At 38.5% G+C, this 19,986-nt stretch overlaps 1 non-coding gene across 1 annotated transcript; it reads right to left on the reverse strand.

The window, feature by feature from the left end:
* Nucleotides 1-18,457: 18,457 nt before the first annotated feature.
* LOC145019075 (small nucleolar RNA R71) lies at nucleotides 18,458-18,564 on the reverse strand. The gene has a single exon (XR_013667395.1). It is a non-coding gene; the product is annotated as a small nucleolar RNA R71 (small nucleolar RNA).
* Nucleotides 18,565-19,986: the final 1,422 nt, after the last annotated feature.

Genomic DNA, 19,986 nt, shown 5'->3' on the forward strand with positions numbered 1-19,986 from the left:
GGTACGGAGTCGGTGATGAAGATCACCCATATGTTCACTGAGAGGGAGATGTTTTGCTCGGAGCTTGCTTCCGAGAAGGCTCAGATGACATGTTATCTGAGCATACTCAAGACCGACATCCGACAGTTTACTTGTACTTAGCATTGTGATACATTGTTGGAGTTATAGGAGGCTGCTAGGCTGCGTGAGCTTGAGACTGAGTTACAGTTGCGAGAGCAGAGGCAGGCCCCGATGCAATCACAACCTGCGCCAAAGCGGTCCAAGACCGTTGATTCTAGATCTGGGGGCTAGCGTGGCCGCACTTGTGGGAAGTGCGGGAAGGGTCATTGTGGATTTTGTAGATTTGGTAGTGCGTGCCGAAAATGCGACAATGAGGGGCACTTTACGAGGGATTGCCACCAGTCAGCCTCGGTTTAGGATATGAGGATCTGTTACCACTGCGATCAGGTTGGTCATGTGAAGACCAACTGTCCATTGCTTGTTGCCCGGCCGGTGCAAGCTCCACTGAGGATTACTGACGGGAGTCATGGTAGAGCAGAGCCCTCGAGGGCTCGGGACGCGCCTTTCAGCTTATAGCCAAGGAGGCCATGACAACACCAAATGTGGTGGCTGGTATGTTTCTATCCTTTATCTTATTAATTATGTTTGTTTTATGCTTATGTGTTTGTACCTATGTTATGTACGTTCTTAGTTAAATCCTTACCTGCATTGGTATTACTTGACTTCGAGGTGATTCGGTAATTTGACTCTCGGTCATTTAGTAGGGAGTTCGGTTTGCCTGTAGGAGAGCTAGAATGTCCGTTGCGAGTCTCTATCGCCAACAAACACGAGATTTTTACTTCTTTAGTCTCTCAGGGTTAAATTCAGGAGATCTTCAGGGTATCCTTCCTGATAGACATGATTTTGATTCCCATGGGGGATGTATGTGTGATTGTGAATGGACTAGTTGTGTTGCTTCGGTGCCATGATCGACTGCGAGGGTCAGTGGTTGGTAGTTCGAACCCCAAGTGGGGGAGAACTCGTTATCTATGGTGAGGGCACCATATTAGGTTCAGGGTTTTCCTCAGCTGCTAGGGCTCAATAGTATATTCATCACGTGTGTGTGGGTTATTTGGCATATGTGGTGGATACATGGGTTAGGGGTGAGGTTTTAGTTTAGGATGTTCTGATGGTCAGAGAGTTCGTTGATGTGTTTCCGGAGGAGTTACCGGAGTGCCTCCGGAGTGGTAGGTCAAGTTCAGGATCGACCTAGTGCTAGGTGCGGCCCTTATCGCTAAGGCGACGTACCAATTGGCACCACCCTAGATGTAGGAGCTGTCATCTCAGATACAGTAACTGTTGCGCAAACACTTCATCCATCTGAGTAGTTCTCCAAGGGGAGCGTTGATTGTCACACCCCAAAACCGGAATGGCGGAAACGTTCTGGGGTGGATGACATCATGTCAAGTATCACAACATATGTAGTAGAGTAAATCAAAGTACAATAATCATTGCATTAATAGTAATAGTTTTACATGGTTTACAGTACAATACATCAAAGTAATACAAGTAATAATATGTGTGCAACTTGGTACTAAACTATCTTCATCAAATGCTCCGGGAATGTACCTGTCTAATGCTGACTTGAGAATACAAGTTATTTGAAAAGCTAGTATCAGCATTTTTACAAATGCTGATGAGTTTATAAGTATTAAGTGTCATTTTATTCAAATAACTTTAATAAAAGTGGTAGTTTTAGAGTATCCATTAAATTAGTGTCTTTTCCAGAAAATCCTATATTTTCTTTAATAAAGTAGTCTTCTACCAAGACAGGACGGAGTTATGTGGTAAAAAGTAGTTTTCCCTTAATCGCTATCATTATCAAAATAAAAAATTTGATTATTAAAGAAGGCAAGAGAAATCAGGGAAATAACATATGCCTCAGCAGTGAAGACTGCTGACTAAGGCAAAAGTAATCATAGATTCCAGGAGAGTATCAAACAAACGACATGCCTGGCTCAGTCTAACAAAGGGAGACATAGACCCTAGATGGTACCAAATGAAAGGTACAGCTAGCAAGGTCTAAAAACAGAGAATACAGACCCCAGACAATATCAAATGAAAGATACAGCTAGTAAGGTCTAAAATAGAGAATATAGACCCCATATAGTATCAAATGAAAGATACAACTAGTAAGGTCTAAAACAGAGAATACAGACCCCAGACAATATCAAATGAAAGATACAGCTAGTAAGGTCTAAAACAGAGAATACAGACCCCAGACAGTATCAAATGAAAGATACAGCTAGCAAGGTCTAAAACAGAGAATACAGACCCCAGACAGTATCAAATGAAAGATACAGCTAGCAAGGTCTAAAAACAGTGTGACTCTAAGAGTGGGTTTCTAGCATACAATGTAAAATACCGTTACCTTAAGGCCATGAATTATAAGGTAACCTTGGATACTCATAACCATACTAACCGACACTAGAGTACTTGACACCCTGCAAGCGTCTATATAAAATATGACATTTGTCACCCCTTGGCATGGTAGGCCGTGAACTGTAGCTAGTGTAACTGGACTAGCAGTAGAGACTCATAACTGGACTGACTAGTGTAAACCTATATGTCTATGCCTGTATACACAATATTTAATTAATGATCACACAACCTTCGGACGGACATCCAATCCCACCAGACCACATCTCACCGAAGAAAAGGAAATAGGGCGAACAAGCCTTCCTAAGTCCTTCAAACATTATTTATATACATCTATACAAGCACAGGCATACATCTAACTATGTGGAATTGTTATCAGGTATAAGCGTATCACGAAGTGGATACATTCTCAAGTATAAGTGTACTACAGAGTGGAGGTGTTCTCAAGTATAAGTGTATAACGAAGTAGAGACATTCTCAAGTATAAGTGTACTACGGAGTGGATGCGTTCTCAAGTATAAGTGTACTATGGAGTGGAGGCGTTCTCAAATATAAGTGTATCACGTAGTAGAGACATTCTCAAGTATAAGTGTACTACGGAGTAGAGGCGTTCTCAAGTATAAGTGTATCACGAAGTAGAGTGTCTTACAAGGTATAAGCGTATCACAAAGTGGAGGCGTTATCAAGTATAAACGTATCACAAAGTAGACGTATTAACTAAACTGAAATGAATCAGTGGTATTTTAACCAAATAGGAGTATAAAAACATAGACGAAAAACCTTGGAAAACCTTTATACATTAAGACAATCACGACTTGGTATTCCTTTGTAAAATCAGTTTAAAAATCCTTTGAAAACCTTTTATAAAAAAGTTTAAAATGAAACTATGATTTAACATTATAAGTAAAAGTTGAACAAGTAACGACGTTTTAGAAACCATTTACAGTGTCATTCTCGGTAAAACAGTTAACAGTGTGATAAATCCGTGTTCATGCGGGTTATCAATCACATGTGATTGATATGATAACTGGAATGTTTAACTTGTATTCCCCCATGGCTATAAAACATGTAAAAACATTTAAAAGGTTCAGGGTATGAACTCACCTGATGTAAGTGGATCCGATGAAGGTGCCGGTTGGGTGCTCGGTGTCAAGTAAAGACTTGGACACACTTAGTGACCTATTAACATATGGTAACATATTTTTACATACAATTAGTACATATAATACTAAGTAAACAAGTATACGCATCCTAAAGTGCGGAAAACACTTTGATTGAGTGTTTGGGGTGTCCCGGGTAATATCTAAGGGCTTGAATGGCTTAGGAATAGAGTTTACTCTCCAAGAGTAAATTCTATATATAGAGTTCACGGCCATGGGGAAACTACCCATGAGTTTACGGCCGTAAACTCATGGTGAGGGTGTTCTAGGATGCTTAAAGGCCTTGTATCAATTGTAGATTTATGCTAGGTCCAAATACAAAGTGTATGAGTGGGTTTAAGGCACTTAATTGGACCAAATTGGAGTTTACAGCCCCAACCAAGGGATTTTACGGCCGTAAGCTCCCATGGACATATACCTTGGGTGTTTTAAGGGCTTAAGTGATAGAGAATAAATCCTATGCATTTTTCTAAGTCAAATGAAGGAGTTTGGGCTCCATTTAGGCACTTATTGGGAGTTTGGGCACCATTTAGGCACTTATTGGGAGTTTACGGCCCATGAACCACCTCTATGGGAGTTCATGGCCGTGAACTCCTACTCCCTTAGTTTTATTGAAGTTTAAGGCTTTTACAACAATGGTATTACTTCAAAATATTTTTCCAAGGCCATAGGGGGTGTTGAGGGCATTTCTAACACTAGAAATTGAGTTTACTCCCCATGAAAGGGGAGTTTACAGCCCAAGCACAATCTTGGGCAGTAAACTCATGTTTAATCCCCAAAATGCTAGTTCAAGGTGTCCTAAGTCCGATTCCATAAGCCTACAAGTCATATCTAAGCCTTAGGGACAATTTGAAGGGGTTTTGGGGCTTAAAAACCCCATTAAATGGTGTTCACGGTCAAAGAGTGTTCTTGGGCCGTAAACACATGATTTTGTCCCTATTTTATGTTTTAAACACAAATTTGCATGCTAGATAAGCTATACAATAAGTTAGGATAGTTTACCTACTCATTTGGGGCTCGAAACGGATGATTTTTGGCTCGGGAAAAAGTTGTAGAGTGGTATGTGTATTTTTAGATATATTTTTATGCACTTTATCTTAATATTTTGGCCTTATTTATTATGTTTTAGAACTAAAGAGTACTCATAATGCTTTGAATTATGTTTTGCAGCTATTTGTTGTCAATAAAGCACAAGAGAAAAGACTGAAGCGGAAATTGGGCTTAGAAGCTAAAAGAATGAAAATGGGGGCTGAGGACGCGGTTACGCCCCGCGTAACTTAAGAGTACGCCCCGCGTACCTGTGTGCACCGGATATACATGATCGCGTAGTTATCTTGAGTACGCGCCGCGTAATTCCTAGTACGCCCAGCGTACTTAGGTCGGCCATAAAGATTATAAATGTCGATTTTTAGCCAACCAGGAGGGGGGATTCGACTCCTAACCTAATTTAGTCGACAATTAACTTCTGTTAAGCCGTTTTGAGGGTCTAGAAGGCGGCCGGAAGGCCGTTAAGCTAACGGGAGCAGAGATCTGAAGGATTAGAGAGCGGATACATGTCGGTAAACATATGGATTGCTAACGTGACCATGTTTAGCACTTCCTTATGGTACTTTCTGTATTTATTTTCTGATTAGGGTGTAAAAACCTTTTACTTTGTGTTTATGATTGAATGAAGTTTTGATTCCTAGACTAATTGTGGTGTTAAATAATTTATTTGTGTTTAATTTATCTTGCCAAGCTTGTTCAAAGATCCTCATGTGTTAATGACGATTATTTGCTGTTAATTGTTAAGTGAATTGAGTTGTATGAAAACCTGCTTGATTTGCTTGTCTCTTATGATTTTTGATGACCATTGATATTATAAGACTAGAAATAACGAATGTGAAACTAGCATTAACATGGGAATGGATAAGTTAATGTGTGAGCCTTGTTTGATGACCATCAACAAGAGGTTAATTAAATATTTAAATTAACTAAGTTTACAAGTCTTGCTTGATACGAACTGAACACTAGGAAGCATGTTAGTTTAATCAATTGATCATTGTTTGAATTAACTTGTTTGCTAAAGGATTAGTTATAGTGAACATGAATCTAATCAATTTAGGAATCGGTGAACATGAATAAATGAATTTGTGCATGTAATTGTTTATGTTTTCAAGGTGGAATTTGTCTAAACCAAAGTACCTAAAGAGATTTGTTTTTCCTGTTAGTTTATCGAGAATGGTTAATTAATTATTAGTTTGAGATTTATTTAATTATTCTTTTCGTGTGACATATAACCTATAATTAAATATATTAAATTAATCCACCGTTCCCTGTGATCGACACCCGACTTACCTAAGCTATACTGTAATCTGACTAGGTACACTGCCTATAAGTGCATAGTTAGTCTAAGTTTGTTAGGTTATAAATATTAAAATTAATGGGTACTTTCGTGCACATCATAGAGAGAGAGTGGAGAGAGTGTAAAAAGTCTCTAATGGACTCCACTCACCCCTATATATGGGTTGGAGTTGGGGCCCAGTGGAAATCTACCTAATACTACCGTTAAACGGGGCTTTTTGGTCACACCCGATTTAATGGTTGTATTTTGACTTGGTTGAAACTAAAAAATTTCAAAGGAAAATTTTGGGGTGTTTCTAACTTGTTTCAACCCTTACCAAGTCATTATAATAGTCCCCATATAATTAACCTCTTCCAAAAGGTTAACGGACAGTTAAATAAAACGAAGCTTTTTAACGGAAAAAGGTTAAAACTGACGGAATAGATTTCGGGTTGTCACATCGATTCTCTTCATCAAGAAGAAGGATGGTTCACACCGGATATGCATTGACTACCAGGAGTTGAACAATTTAACGGTGAAGAACCGTTATCCACTCCCAAGGATAAATGATCTTTTCGATTAGTTGTAGGGAGTATCTTGGTTCTCCAAGATAGACCTGAGGTCTGATTACCATCGGGTCAGGTTTACAGAGGAGGATATGGAGAAGATCGCGTTCCAGACTTGTAACGGACATTACGAGTTTGTGGTGATTCCATTTGGGCTCACCAACATGCCTACAGTTTTTATGGACCTGATGAATCGGGTATGTAGCTGATGCTCGATCGCTCAGTCATTGTGTTTATAGATGAAATCTTGGTATACTCCAATACCTGATAGCAGAATAAGGAGCACCTCCGTGAGCTAGTGGGAGTTTTGAGGTGAGAACGGTTGTATGCCAAGTTCTCAATGTGCGAGTTTTGGTTATAAGTGATGGGTTTTGTCCAAAAGAACATCCTATGTGCTCATACAGACCCTAATGCTTGGATCTAGGTTTCTCTATCGTACATGCAATTCACCCAAAACTATAAACCCTAGATCTAGTATATGATAGTCAATATAACATATGAATTAGGGTTTAGATCATACCTTGATTGTTATGTAGCAATAACAATCTCAAAACCTTCTTGTATTGACTTTAGAAAGCTTAGAGTCACAAATGTCACTCCTCTAACGGTTCACAACCACCAAGAGCAAGAGAATGAAGAGGAGAAGAGAAGGAGGCTGCCCAAAAGGTGTGGAAAACCTAACCAATTAGTTCACCACGTTTTTGGGGCTTAAGGGTCCTTTAAATATTGAGCCTATTAGGGTTATCTAACAAGGAAACCCTAATTTGGATGCTTAGGCCTTAAGCAACCCATGGACTCCTCTTTAACAAGCCTTGGACGATTTCTAATGGGATTCCCCATAGAATTCGTCCAACCTTATATTATAAGGTAATCCATAGCCTAATTGCAATTATCATATAACTACAATTCCAATCCCTTAAGTTTAATTAATCTCTTTTAACCACAAAATTAATTCTTATTAATTCTTGAATAATATTAATTAAACAATATGATTTCTTCTTTAATATATTATTCTCATAATATATTAATAAATCATATTTAATCCTTTCTCTCCATAATTCATCCTATCAAGTTGCTTTGGTGAAGGCAACCCAAAAGGACCATGCACCATCGGGTCAAGTACATACCAAAATAGTTATGGAGTTAGACACTAATCCGACAGTCTCCCACTTGGATAAGTCTAATAACTATTCCGCGTATGACTTCAGATCCTAATCCACAATCGTAGCTTTCTATAGCCGCTGTCAACTCTGATCTTATCAAATACGTGTGTCCTTTAGATAAGGGATCATGTATTCCTCCATTCTAGATATTATTGTATAGACTGAGACATGGATCTAAATCATTCTCCCTGTCTATGTGCTGTTTCCCAAATTCGAATTTATGACAACTGACAACAGACTAAAATTGAACACATCAATTTAGTCCCGGCTTGGCCAAGCGCTTAGGTGCCATCACTAAGTCATCGAGGGGCCCACAGATATCGCTTTAATCCTGCTTTGGATAAAAGGAACGGATAAACTTTGACTCAATGCTCTCTTGCACTCACTCACCAAATCACACACAACAATATGTTTTATAACACCAAGTTACTGGTGCGTTTACATATTATCAATGTGCAACCGACTCGCAAGATACAACTCACACATCTCGGTTACAAGAATATAAGATATTATCATCTCACCAATCACTCGTGATAAAATCCATGAAGTGATCCAAGTGAGCGTGGGTTTAATCCAATGCTCAAATAATATTCATAGGCACTCATGAACGTTGTAGAAAACATTTTCTTATGTCTAATGCTCTTTAGAGAATCCACACACCAATTCACGACAGTCTTCATTCATACCTACTTCCAACATATGAACGACTGTGGTCCGTTTGAATAATTCGATTATTCTGAAATAATTAATTATTCAGGAAGTCAAACATGCAAAGTGAAACACAAGAATAATACTAATCCTATATGGTCCCATACCCTTGAGTATAAATAAAACACCTTTTATTTATCACCGTATCGATTACTCATTATTTGTTGTTTCGGGTAATCAACTTCTTACTTGAATTTTACTACACTTGTCCCATGCTCTTAGCGTGAACACAATGTTTACCTATGGTCCTTACTTTGTGAAATAGATCAAATGAACAACCTTTCCAATCATGCTCATTTCACAACTCCCAATCCTTATCAAAAGTGTAAGAATATCAAATTCGTGCCACTTATAGAATATGCTAGATTCTAACATTTTATGCAATGATCCTTTCGTAATATCACTGCACTAAAGTCACAAGGACTATTGCCAATGAAATTACAAAGTCCTCTATCAGAGATTGTTACAAGACAATTCCATAGATGTGATGTCTCTCACTCAAGGTACATTCCTTTGAACATCCTTCTGCATAAAAGTTTCTAATCTAGACATAGATTCTCAATATCTAACTCCTAATATGGAAACCTTTCCATACTTACCATACCACAACTCATTCTTAATAGAATCTTATCTATTCACAATAATGTCGATATGCTCCATCCAATATCATACTTCCAACTACTTACAAGCGACCAATCCTAAACGAACTTTAGATCGTCCTTTGATAGTTGTCTAATTATCTTAGTCAAAACCGATTCTTTTCCTTTTCCATCTAAATGCGCTAGACATTTGGAAAATTTTAGAATGGTCAAATATTATAGCATTTGCAATTGATCCTAGACTCAAAGCGTATGGGACACGACGCATAATGTCTTACATAAAGATACGATACTTTATCAATCTTCTGCCATAATATTTAATGTGTCACGTTCTCACAATTCAAACTATGAAGAGGAACGCCGTAATCATAATCAAAATTTAAGAACACACTATGTATCTTTGACCAAAATATATTAACATTCCACAACCTAAGCCTTTAGATTTGAAATGAAGCATAATATTCTCTCCCTTAATTATAGAAAAACAACTTTACATCCTTACTACTTTGCAAAGTATGACTCTTGTTTTCTATAATTAATGTTGCTAACTTGAAATACTTGCCTTCATAATCATACAATCATAATATTTATGCTCCCACTATCATGATTATTATTATAAAAATAACACTTATGCTCCCACTAGCTTTGACATTTATTTAGAAAACAACTTATCTTACAGAAAAACAATAGTTATTGAATTTCCTAAGTTCATGTTTCTAATACCTAATGCTATGATAATCCTTTATCAAGGCTTCTTGAACTTATACACTTTTCTTTTAGATAGCTCATATGTGTGTCTAATAATTAAGACTAATTGCCAAATCTTACAATTCGAATCATGGAAAGGGATACCGTAACCATAATCGAATTCGAGAATACAATTTCACAATCATTATCTTCTTAAAATCTTTCTTAGTGAAAGCTTTTCCTCAAAGTCATTTTCATGTAGGAGGGAATCTTATGACACTTAGATTTTAATGGTGTATGTGTTCCTATCCATGTGAATTTGTCAAAAACAAAATTTACGACAAATTCAAAGTCATATGGACCAAACTTTCTCAATCTTGATTTCTTGCCTTATGGTAACACGGTTGCCCACCATGTCTTCCAATTAGTTAAGCAGCTCACCCTTTACCATCAATGTACTTTTCATTTATTAAAGTCCTTGCCTTTTATGCATTCAAATGAGAACTCATAGAACTCACATGCATAATTAACTCAATTGGAATGGCACAGAAACAAAATAACGTCAACACGATAGGTTATAAACCTCAAGTCGTGTGCTAGTGATGATCGATAAGGTTTATTTTCATTTGTTCTTGAAACCTTTCAAGACCATTAAGACTCCCACTGACTCCTTGGCATATAAGATTCTCTTGTCAATAAACATTTCTTGACAAACAAATATTCAAGAGTTAGTGTAGTTTTTATCAAGACAAAACACTTCACAAAATTGGTCCTAGTTGATCTTTATCTTATCCAAGACATGACAACTTTCCAATTTCAAATGTGCAAGAATAAGAAAAACTTTTTCCATATTCTACATGTGATGAGTGTTATAAACCTTCTTAACACTTGTCACTCAATATCACAATCTTAACTTTAAGACTTGTTTTGGAACGAAGTATGATTGACTTCTTGATTTAACCATTTCTCCGATTCTCGATTCCTCTTCTTAGACATACAATTGTACTAAGATTTACTTAGAGGATCAATTGAGATATGGTTCTTAATCATTAAGACTCATCATAAAAGGTACTCTCCCTTCTTCTTAGAATAGAGAACCTTTTATCTTTCTTCCTACTTGATTCTTCTTATTCGTTTTGCTATTGATTTAAACCTTTTCAATCAATTCAGAATTACACTTAATCTTAAAAGTATAATCATATTTACTAAACCTTTAGTAAATCATGACAAATATATTTATTACTCTTGCGGTGGACTTGATCAACACACAACTTTGTATACTCGATCTCCTAGTCCTTCACTTGACACTTTGTCAACGAATTAGTCTAATTTCCAAATATGAAATTTCTCATTCATCATGCAACTAAGTTGCGTAATTCCAAATTTCTATCCAACTGAAACTTGGGCAATGAGAAACTTTCTCTATTTGGTAAATTCTTGACCATTTCACAAATAACATAATTAAGAATCACATCCATTCGTTGTAGAAATATGCAAACACCAATTTTTAATAACGATTTCATTGCAAGGAAATAAATAAATAAATACGTCAAACAAAATTTATTTTATTTATAAAAGCAGCGGAAAACATTTGTCCTTACAATGCAAAATCAACTGAAAAACTATGTAATCAAATATTCCTAACTACTCTATCATAACTTTCTATGCTCAAAATCTAATCTTCGAATCCATGCGCGATCGAGATCCATTTCTTCGTGATTAGACTCATTTTGCTCTTTCATCAAGCTTCCTCTCTTTTCACTGATCCTGCAAAACATTCAAATGCAATCTTATCACATCATGTATTAAGAATCAACGAATAGGAACTTAATGGAGTTAGATAGTGGATTTTACCTGAAGCACAACCATACTCTTTGACTCTCCCATCTTCTGGACTCTTCGGGCTCTTAGGGCAGACTTGTATCCATGCCCTTTCTCTTGGCAGCAAACGCAGGTTGGTTCTCCTAGAACGTCCTCGGAAGCATGGTTGGTTGACTTTCCCAACAAATATGCTCCATCGCTTTGCCAAACCATTTCTGATTCAGTAGCAATGAGCATGTAAGTTAGGCCAATGAGGTTTGCGTCATGATACATCCTATAATACTTTCTTTTGAACTCATTATATGATTCAGGGAGTGACTGTAGAACCCAACCTATAACCAACTCATCAGGGAATGATGCACCCAACATTATCAACCTATCGACGTGTGATTTCATTCCTAGAACGTGGGCACACACGGGTTTACCATCTTCATGTTTCATTTCCAATAGGGCTTTAGTGACATTAAACCTTTCAATTCTTCGATCTTGTGGGTTATGGAGAACAACGGGAGGGGGATGAGGAAGTAAAGCATGATCTCTTGTTCCTCGATCGAATCGTGGAATATCCTCTTCATGTGGAATGATTGTTCCACGAGATATAGGAAGACCATAGTTGTCGTACTTTGACATCTACAAAACAAGAGAAAACAAATTCAAGTTAGTTGATTGATTGAGTCCTTAATAAATCACCCAAATGAGATATTAAGGCTAGGACGCAACACAATACGCTACAACCTAGAAAAGGGATGTCGTAATCTAGTTGCAGAATATTTGAAGGTAAGTGAATGACGATTCACTAATTTCCACCATGAAAAACGAAAAAGAAATTTAAGTTTTAAATCTACGAAAACTCCTAGATCCTTTGAGATTCATTGAAAATTTTAATGGCATGTTTAAATCTCGATATGTCCCTCTAGTTTGTGACTGGGATGCCGAGGATCACAAAGCGGGTGTGAATAACCATGCAAACTTACATGGTGCCCTCACATGTTACAGTCACCTATTCGATGTGCCGGTAAACACTCCACCGAACTATGACAAACATTGTGTCACCCTTTGCCACCTTTGCTTATAACCATTTAGTGTGCCGATAAACCACACACGCTCCACTAACATCTTTGCAAGGGTACAAAGTGTAATTTCATGGAATTACATCAATTCACCTTTGCCTAAAGTAACTAAGATTGGGAATTTGTAAAACATTTAGTTACTTTTATACTTCATTATACTTATAATGGAAGATTTCTGTCCTATCCTACCCGTTCGGCTAACGACCCTCCACTAGTCAAGAGTGCGGTGGGTAAGAGTGGATACCCATTCAATCGCCATTTTATAGTCCTTAAACACCCCTTATAGACCAGCTTCGTGAATGAGGCCTACTAATGGTAAGACTGACTTTTACTCATACATATATATAATGTTACTTTTAATGTTATATATCGTATAGGATGTATTTCAAAAACAAAACTATTGAGTTCAAATTTAAACTATAAAACCTAAAGGGGAAAAATTAAAACTTTTTCACAAGATAATTCAAATCTATATTACAAATAATCAAACTTTATCTAATAAAACAAATGATTATCTAAATTTTGACAATTATCTTCTATTTAGGTAAGGATAATCACCAAATATTGATAAAACTCAGATTTTATAACAAAAACATGTTTATGGTAATTATCCAACGCCAAAACAAGAAGAAAATCGCGAATATGAGCTGTCAAACGCTATGACTCGTCGAGTCTGGACCTCGACTCATTGAGTACAACTGACTCGGTGAGTGCACCAAATGACTCGGCGAGTCAAACACTAGAAGTAAAAATTTCGATTTTCAGTGTTGATTTCGATCAAATATGCATCAATACAATAGAAACTAATCTAGGCTCTGATACCACTGATGCATTTTGTCCAAAAGAACATCCTATGTGCTCATACAAACCCTAATGCTTCGATCTAGGTTTCTCTATTGTACATGCAATTCATCCAAAACTATAAACCCCAGATCTAGTATATGATAATCAATATAACATATGAATTAGGGTTTAGATCATACCTTGATTGTTATGTAGCAATAACAATCTCAAATCCTTCTTGTATTGACTTTAGAAAGCTTAGAGTGACAAATGTCACTCCTCTAATGGTTCACAAACACCAAGAGCAAGAGAATGAAGAGGAGAAGAGAAGGAGGCTGTCCAAAATGTGTGGAAACCCTCACCAATTAGTTCACCACGATTTTGGGGCTTAAGGGTCCTTTAAATAGTGAGCCTATTAGGGTTATCTAACAAGGAAATGCTAATTTGGATGCTTAGGCCTTAAGCAACCCATGGAATCCTCTTTAACAAGCCTTGGACGATTTCTAATGGGATTCCCCATAGAATTCGCCCAACCTTATATTATAAGGTAATCCATAGCCAAATTGCAATTATCTTATAATTACAATTCCAGTCCCTTAAGTTTAATTAATCTCTTTTAGCAACAAACTTAATTCTTATTAATTCTTGACTAATATTAATTAAACAATATGATTTCTCCTTTAACATATTATTCTCATAGTATATTAATAAGTCATATTTAATCCTTTCTCTCCATAATTCATCCTATAAAGTTGCTTTGGTGAAGGCAACCCAAAAGGACCATGCACCATCGGGTCAAGTACATACCAAAATAGTTATGGACTTAGACACTAATCCAACACTGAGAAGTTCAGTTCCTTGGATATCTCATTAACCAGGATGGGATTTTGGTCGACCCGACTAAGATCGAGGCGGTTATGCAGTGGGAGGTTTCGAAATCTCCCTCGGATATCAGGAGCTTCTTGGGATTTGTGGGGTACTACCGGAGATTCATATAGGATTTCTCCAAGATTACGGTACCCCTCACTCATCTGACAAGGAAGGGGTGGATTTTTGGTGGGGCCCTGAGTAGAAAACCGCATTTGAGACTCTACGACAGCACCTCTGTGAGGCGCTAGTTTTGGCACTCCCTGTGGGAGTTTAAGATTTCATGGTGTTCTGTGATGCATCGAGCACCTGATTAGGAGCGGTCCTTAAACATAGAGGACCGGTGATAGTCTATGCATCACGGCAGTTGAAGCCGCATGAGATGAGATATCCCACATACGATCTGGAGTTGGGAGCGGTGGTATTCGCTCTTAATATTTGGAGACATTATCTCTACGGAGTCTGTATTACAATATACACGGACCACAAGAGTCTGAGATACATCATGGATCAGCCGAACCTGAACATAAGGCAACACAGATGGCTGGACATAGTCAAGGATTATGACCGCGAGATCCTTTACCATCCAGGTAAAGCGAATGTGGTTGCAGACGCGCTAAGCCACATGTCGGCTGGATCTTCTATTCCAGCAGCATGTATGAGGATATAAGTGGATTCTCCTCTTGTGAGCTTGATTAGGGAAGCTCATGCCAAGGGTGTGTGACATGAGAACTGGAAGCTTGAGAGGATCAGAGGCGAGATCACCCGATTTGTGCAGGATGGTTGCAGATTGTTGACCTGTTGTGGTCAGGTCTAGGTTCCAATGTTTAGTGGGGTCAGATAGATTTTACTGGAGGAGGCTCATAAGTCTTTCTTCTCTATTCAACCGGAGACCACCAAGATGTACCGAGATTTAAGACTGAGCTACCGGTGGTCGTGCAAAAAGAGAGAGATCACATGGTACGTCGAGAGGTGCTTGACTTGTAGGATGGTTAAGGCCGAGCATCAGAGGCCGCATGGCAAGCTGCAGCCTCTGGAGGTTCCCATATGGAAATGGGAGCATATCACAATGGATTTTATCACCAAGCTGCCAAGGACGATGAAGGGATATGATGCTATATGGGTCATCATGAATCGATTGACCAAGATTGCCCATTTTCTTCCCATTCAGGAGAGCTCATCGGCCAAGAAGCTGGCTGATATTGTATGAGACTATGATGTTCGACTCACCTCGCATTTCTGGCATAAGTTCCACGAGGAATTGGGCATGCGGCTACATTTTTTCACTGCATACCATCCACAAACAGATATCCAGAACAAGTGGACCATTCAGACCCTCGAGGATATGTTGCGTCCCTGTGTTATTACCTTTGATGGGAGTTGGAACTCCTACCTAGCACTTGCAGAATTCTCTTACAACAACAACTTTCATTCTGTTATTGGTGCTCCACCATTTAAGCTGTTGTATGGACGGAGATGTCACACCCCAGTCTATTGGGGTGAGATTGGTCACAAGGTGATGGGTCGGACTAAGGTAGTTCTACAAACAACCGAGAGGATTTTGCAGATCAAGCAATGGTTGTAGACTGCTCAGAGTCGGCAGAAGAGTTATACTGACCGGCGTCGATCTGAATTAGAATTTCAGGTTGGCGATATGGTGCTACTAAAGGTCTCACCCTGTAAGGGTGTGATTCGCTTAAAAAAAGGGGGCAGTTGGGATATAGTCTGGATCTCCCGAAAGAGCTTAGTGTGATTCACAACACTTTTCACGTCTTGTAATTGTGAATGTGCATATTAAATGAGGATGCAGTGGTGTCATTGGATGACATCCATGTGGACGAGCGCCTGAACTATGTCAAGAGGCCCATAGTTATATTGGAGAGAAATGTGAAGATCCTAAGGAACAAGGAAGTACCTTTGGTAACGGTACAATGACAGCATCGAAGGGGTTCCAAGTGGACCTGGGAGCCGAAGGCCGAGATGCGGGAGCATTATCTAGATTTCTTTACTGCAACAGACTTCAAGGACGAATTCTAGGTCAAGTGGGGGAGGGTTGTAACATCCCGAAATTTGCAGGTTTTTTCAAATCCTCCTTTTATTATTATTTTTTTATTCTTAGTCCTTGGGGATGGTAGGGCGGAGCCATGAGATTTCTAAAGGCTAGGGTTGCAACATTAGGGTCAAGAGGAGTATGCTAAGCGTACATAAGGGTACGCTGAGTGTACTGGGCGCGCCCTAGTACAATGGGCATACACTTGTGTACGCTGGGCGTACTCACGTCAGATGGAAACCCTAATATTTAGGGTCTGAGTGCTATATAAGTGTGCTTATGAGATTATAACCCTCTATCATTTCAGCCCCCATAGCTTTGAGCCATTTTACCCAAAACCTAACTCCTCTCTTGAGTGTGTGAGCTAAAAGTGTGTTTTTTGAGTAGTTGAAGAAAAAGGTATTGCATCAAGGTGTTGGAGAAGTGAGGCAAGCTTAAAGATCTGAGGTTATCTTGTTCTCTAGAAGCTACAGGAGGTAAAAAAATGCTCCAACCTTTATGCTTTTATGATGTAGATCTTCCCTTAATAGCTTTATGCCAACTTTCTTGTCCCAAAAAGTCCCAAGTTTGTGCATGTTATGTTTTGAACGTGATAAGTTGTCCTTTCAGACGATAGGAAGGGTTCTAAATGATAAACATGATGTCCCAATGGCTAGAATTGTTCCATATATGTAGTAGAAAGATCTTAATGGATTAAGACCATGGATTAAGGGCATTTTGGATGTACAAAGTCGTAAAGTTCTAGACTTTATGGTTCTAAGGATCATTTAGTCAATGGATCTGGAGTTGAGGATTAAGTGCTTAAGCCATTAAGCACTTATTAGAGTTTTTGGTAAAGGTTGTGTATGCCCTGCGTAAGCCATTGTATGCCCAGCGTACTGAGTCAACCACTCTGATGGTGGTTAATGCAAGGTGGAGTACATCCAACATACCAGAAGAGTACACCCAGCGTACACCCTCTGATAGGCTTTGCAATCTGGGTTTTAGGTTGGGCTACCTTTATGTCATTATGGTTTGGGCCTTTGTTGGACTTTCTGAATAAATGTATTTTGGGCCTAATATGGAAATGAACCTTTGGGTGAGTCCCAATTAAATAGTTGGGCTCTATTGGGAAAATTAGGCCAATGATGGGCCTTGTATATTTGAACTTTTGGATCATGTATTTGGAATTGGGCCTTGGTCCAAATTAGAGAAAGGGAAAAATGGACTATTACCCTATGTGGGACCTTTGGTCAAGATTGATATTATAGTTGTTGACTTAGTATTTGTTATTTTGGATAGTTCGGGATTTTTCGGTGAGACAGCGATCGGAGAATTTTAGTCTAGTTCAACACTACTTGTGATTTGAGTTTTCCTCACTATACTAACAGGTTCTAAGGCACCAATGTCGGCCCTTTTTGGATTATTATCTTGGTTATCGCATGATGATATGCTTAGTGATCTGTTAGATCTGTATCCTGGTATATATTATGATGCTATGTTTAGTGACTAGTTTGGTCGGTATCCTGGTACATTGGATGATGCTATGATTAGGATCTGTTAGATCGGTTTGACTATTTATACATGCTAGCATTAGTTATGTATGTGTTGATTGTATGTGTGAGGGTGGGTTGAGGCGGTCCTGCTTTGTGCTGAAGGCCAACATACATAGGGTGGCCCAGATAGACTGAAGACCCAATGGGGTGTACCAGTCAGGCCGAAGGCTCGGAGAACAGTCTAGACAGGCTAAAGGCCCGGTAGAGCAGACTAGGCATGTTGAAGGTTCAGAGAGTGGGCCAGACAGACTGAAATCCAATAAGGGTGGTCCAGTCATATTGCAGACTCTATATGCATGTTGTTTGTTATGATATTGTTTTGGTTGTATGACATTGATATTTTATGGGAACTCACTAAGCTTTGGGCTTATAGTTTTGGATTTTGTTTCAGGTACTTCGGATGATCGCGGGAAGGCGAATACTTGATCGTGCACCTCCTTGCATTTTATGATGTTCATTTTTGGGCTACTCTGATATGAGGCTATTTTGAAAACATTTTTTTAATAAATAATGGTTTTTGGATGCTTGAATTTTTTTTAATTTTCATGAATTTTATGGATGTTAGAGTGTTATTGAGGATCCTTTCATTCACTTTCAAAGGAGCAACGAAAGATTGGTTAAAGGCACTTCCACCCGAAGCAATCACCACATGGGCACAAATGCATGAAGAATTCCTTCAACAACTTTTCCCACCATCGAAGGTGTCTAAACTCAAGAAGGCCATAACTAATTTCGAGCAACAAGTGGGTGAATCATTGTATAAAGCTTGGGAGTGCTACAAAGGATTACTTTGTAATTGTCCCCAAAATGATCTTAATATGCAACAAGAAGTCTCAACTTCTATGATGGGGTGAACATAACGACAAGGAAACTCCTTGATTCTCCTAGACCTATAACAAAGAAGAATCCATCTGAAATTAAGGAACTAATCGAAGAATTTTCAAAGCATTCACGAAAGTACCACAACCCTCGTAATGATGGAGCTAGGGGAATCAGAAATGGTGCTTCGGAAAACATGGCAACGTTTTTGGCAATGTTGAGTAGCATGGACCGAAGAATGACGAAGAAGGACCAATCCATACACACAATATGTATGGGTTGTGAAAATTGCAATGGGCCATATTTTTCAAAAGATTTCCATTTAGACAAAAATAGGAATAGGAAAGCTCAAGTTTGCTACTCTAGTAGGGACCGATTCAATGAAGATTGGAGGAAGTCGAAGAATGAATAGTTGATATATGAGGAGTACAAGAAGCAAAAGGAAGAAAAATATCAGCAACCCGGTTGGGGCTTTTACCAAAAACAATAACCGCAACCCTAGAAGAAGGTGGACTTGGAGTCGATACTTCATAGGTTCATGGAAGTTTCTGAAAAACATCACGATGCAGCTAACGCTACCATGAGAAATCATCAAGCATCCATCAAAAACATTGAAGCACAACTCGGGTAATTAACTACTTTAGTTATTGAACGGTTACCATCATAAAATCATGATAATAAGCCGCAACCACATGTCATGGTCATATCCACTGAAGAAGACACCATTTATGAGTTCTTAAAAGCACTAGAAAAAGACACGAAGCAGCCTGATCCACAGACGAAGTGAAAGAAACTGGAAGAAAAATGTTGTTGAAAAGCCGATCTCATGAGGTTAGAGTTTAACCCTCACGACGTGGTCTCGGTCTAGGCAGAAAAAAATTTCATGTGTTCAAACTTATCAACTTCCTTTAACATTTCCTTCTCAAACCAGTGTACATCCTTTGGAAGATGAACATAAAAATTTTATGTAACAAGTCAAGGGTATTCCAATCAATACCCCATTTGTTGAGTCCTTAGCCAAAGTTCCCGAATACGCTAAATTTCCGCACGATCTCCTTGACACTCGCCAACAACTAGAGAAGAGTAGAAGACCTCCAAGGTAGTTCTTAGTGAGAAAAGTTTCGTGCTTATTATGGAGGGAATACCAAAGAAAATGGGAGATCCCGAATGCCTTACACTTCCATGTGTGTTTGCAAATAAAACAAAGACATTTGCCTTATCCGATTCTGGAGCGAGTATTAATTTGATGCCATATTCATTTTACCAAAAGCTCAACCTTCCATAATCGAAGACTACAAGGATGACAATTCATATGGATAATCATTCGGTCACACATCCTCAACGCATAACTGAGGACATATTGGTAAAAGTTGAAAATTTTGTTTTTCCAATTGATTTTATCGTGCTAGACATGAAA

Source organism: Lactuca saligna, chromosome 9, assembly GCF_052625555.1.
Source record: "Lactuca saligna cultivar CGN05327 chromosome 9, ASM5262555v1, whole genome shotgun sequence".
Lineage (NCBI taxonomy): Eukaryota > Viridiplantae > Streptophyta > Magnoliopsida > Asterales > Asteraceae > Lactuca > Lactuca saligna.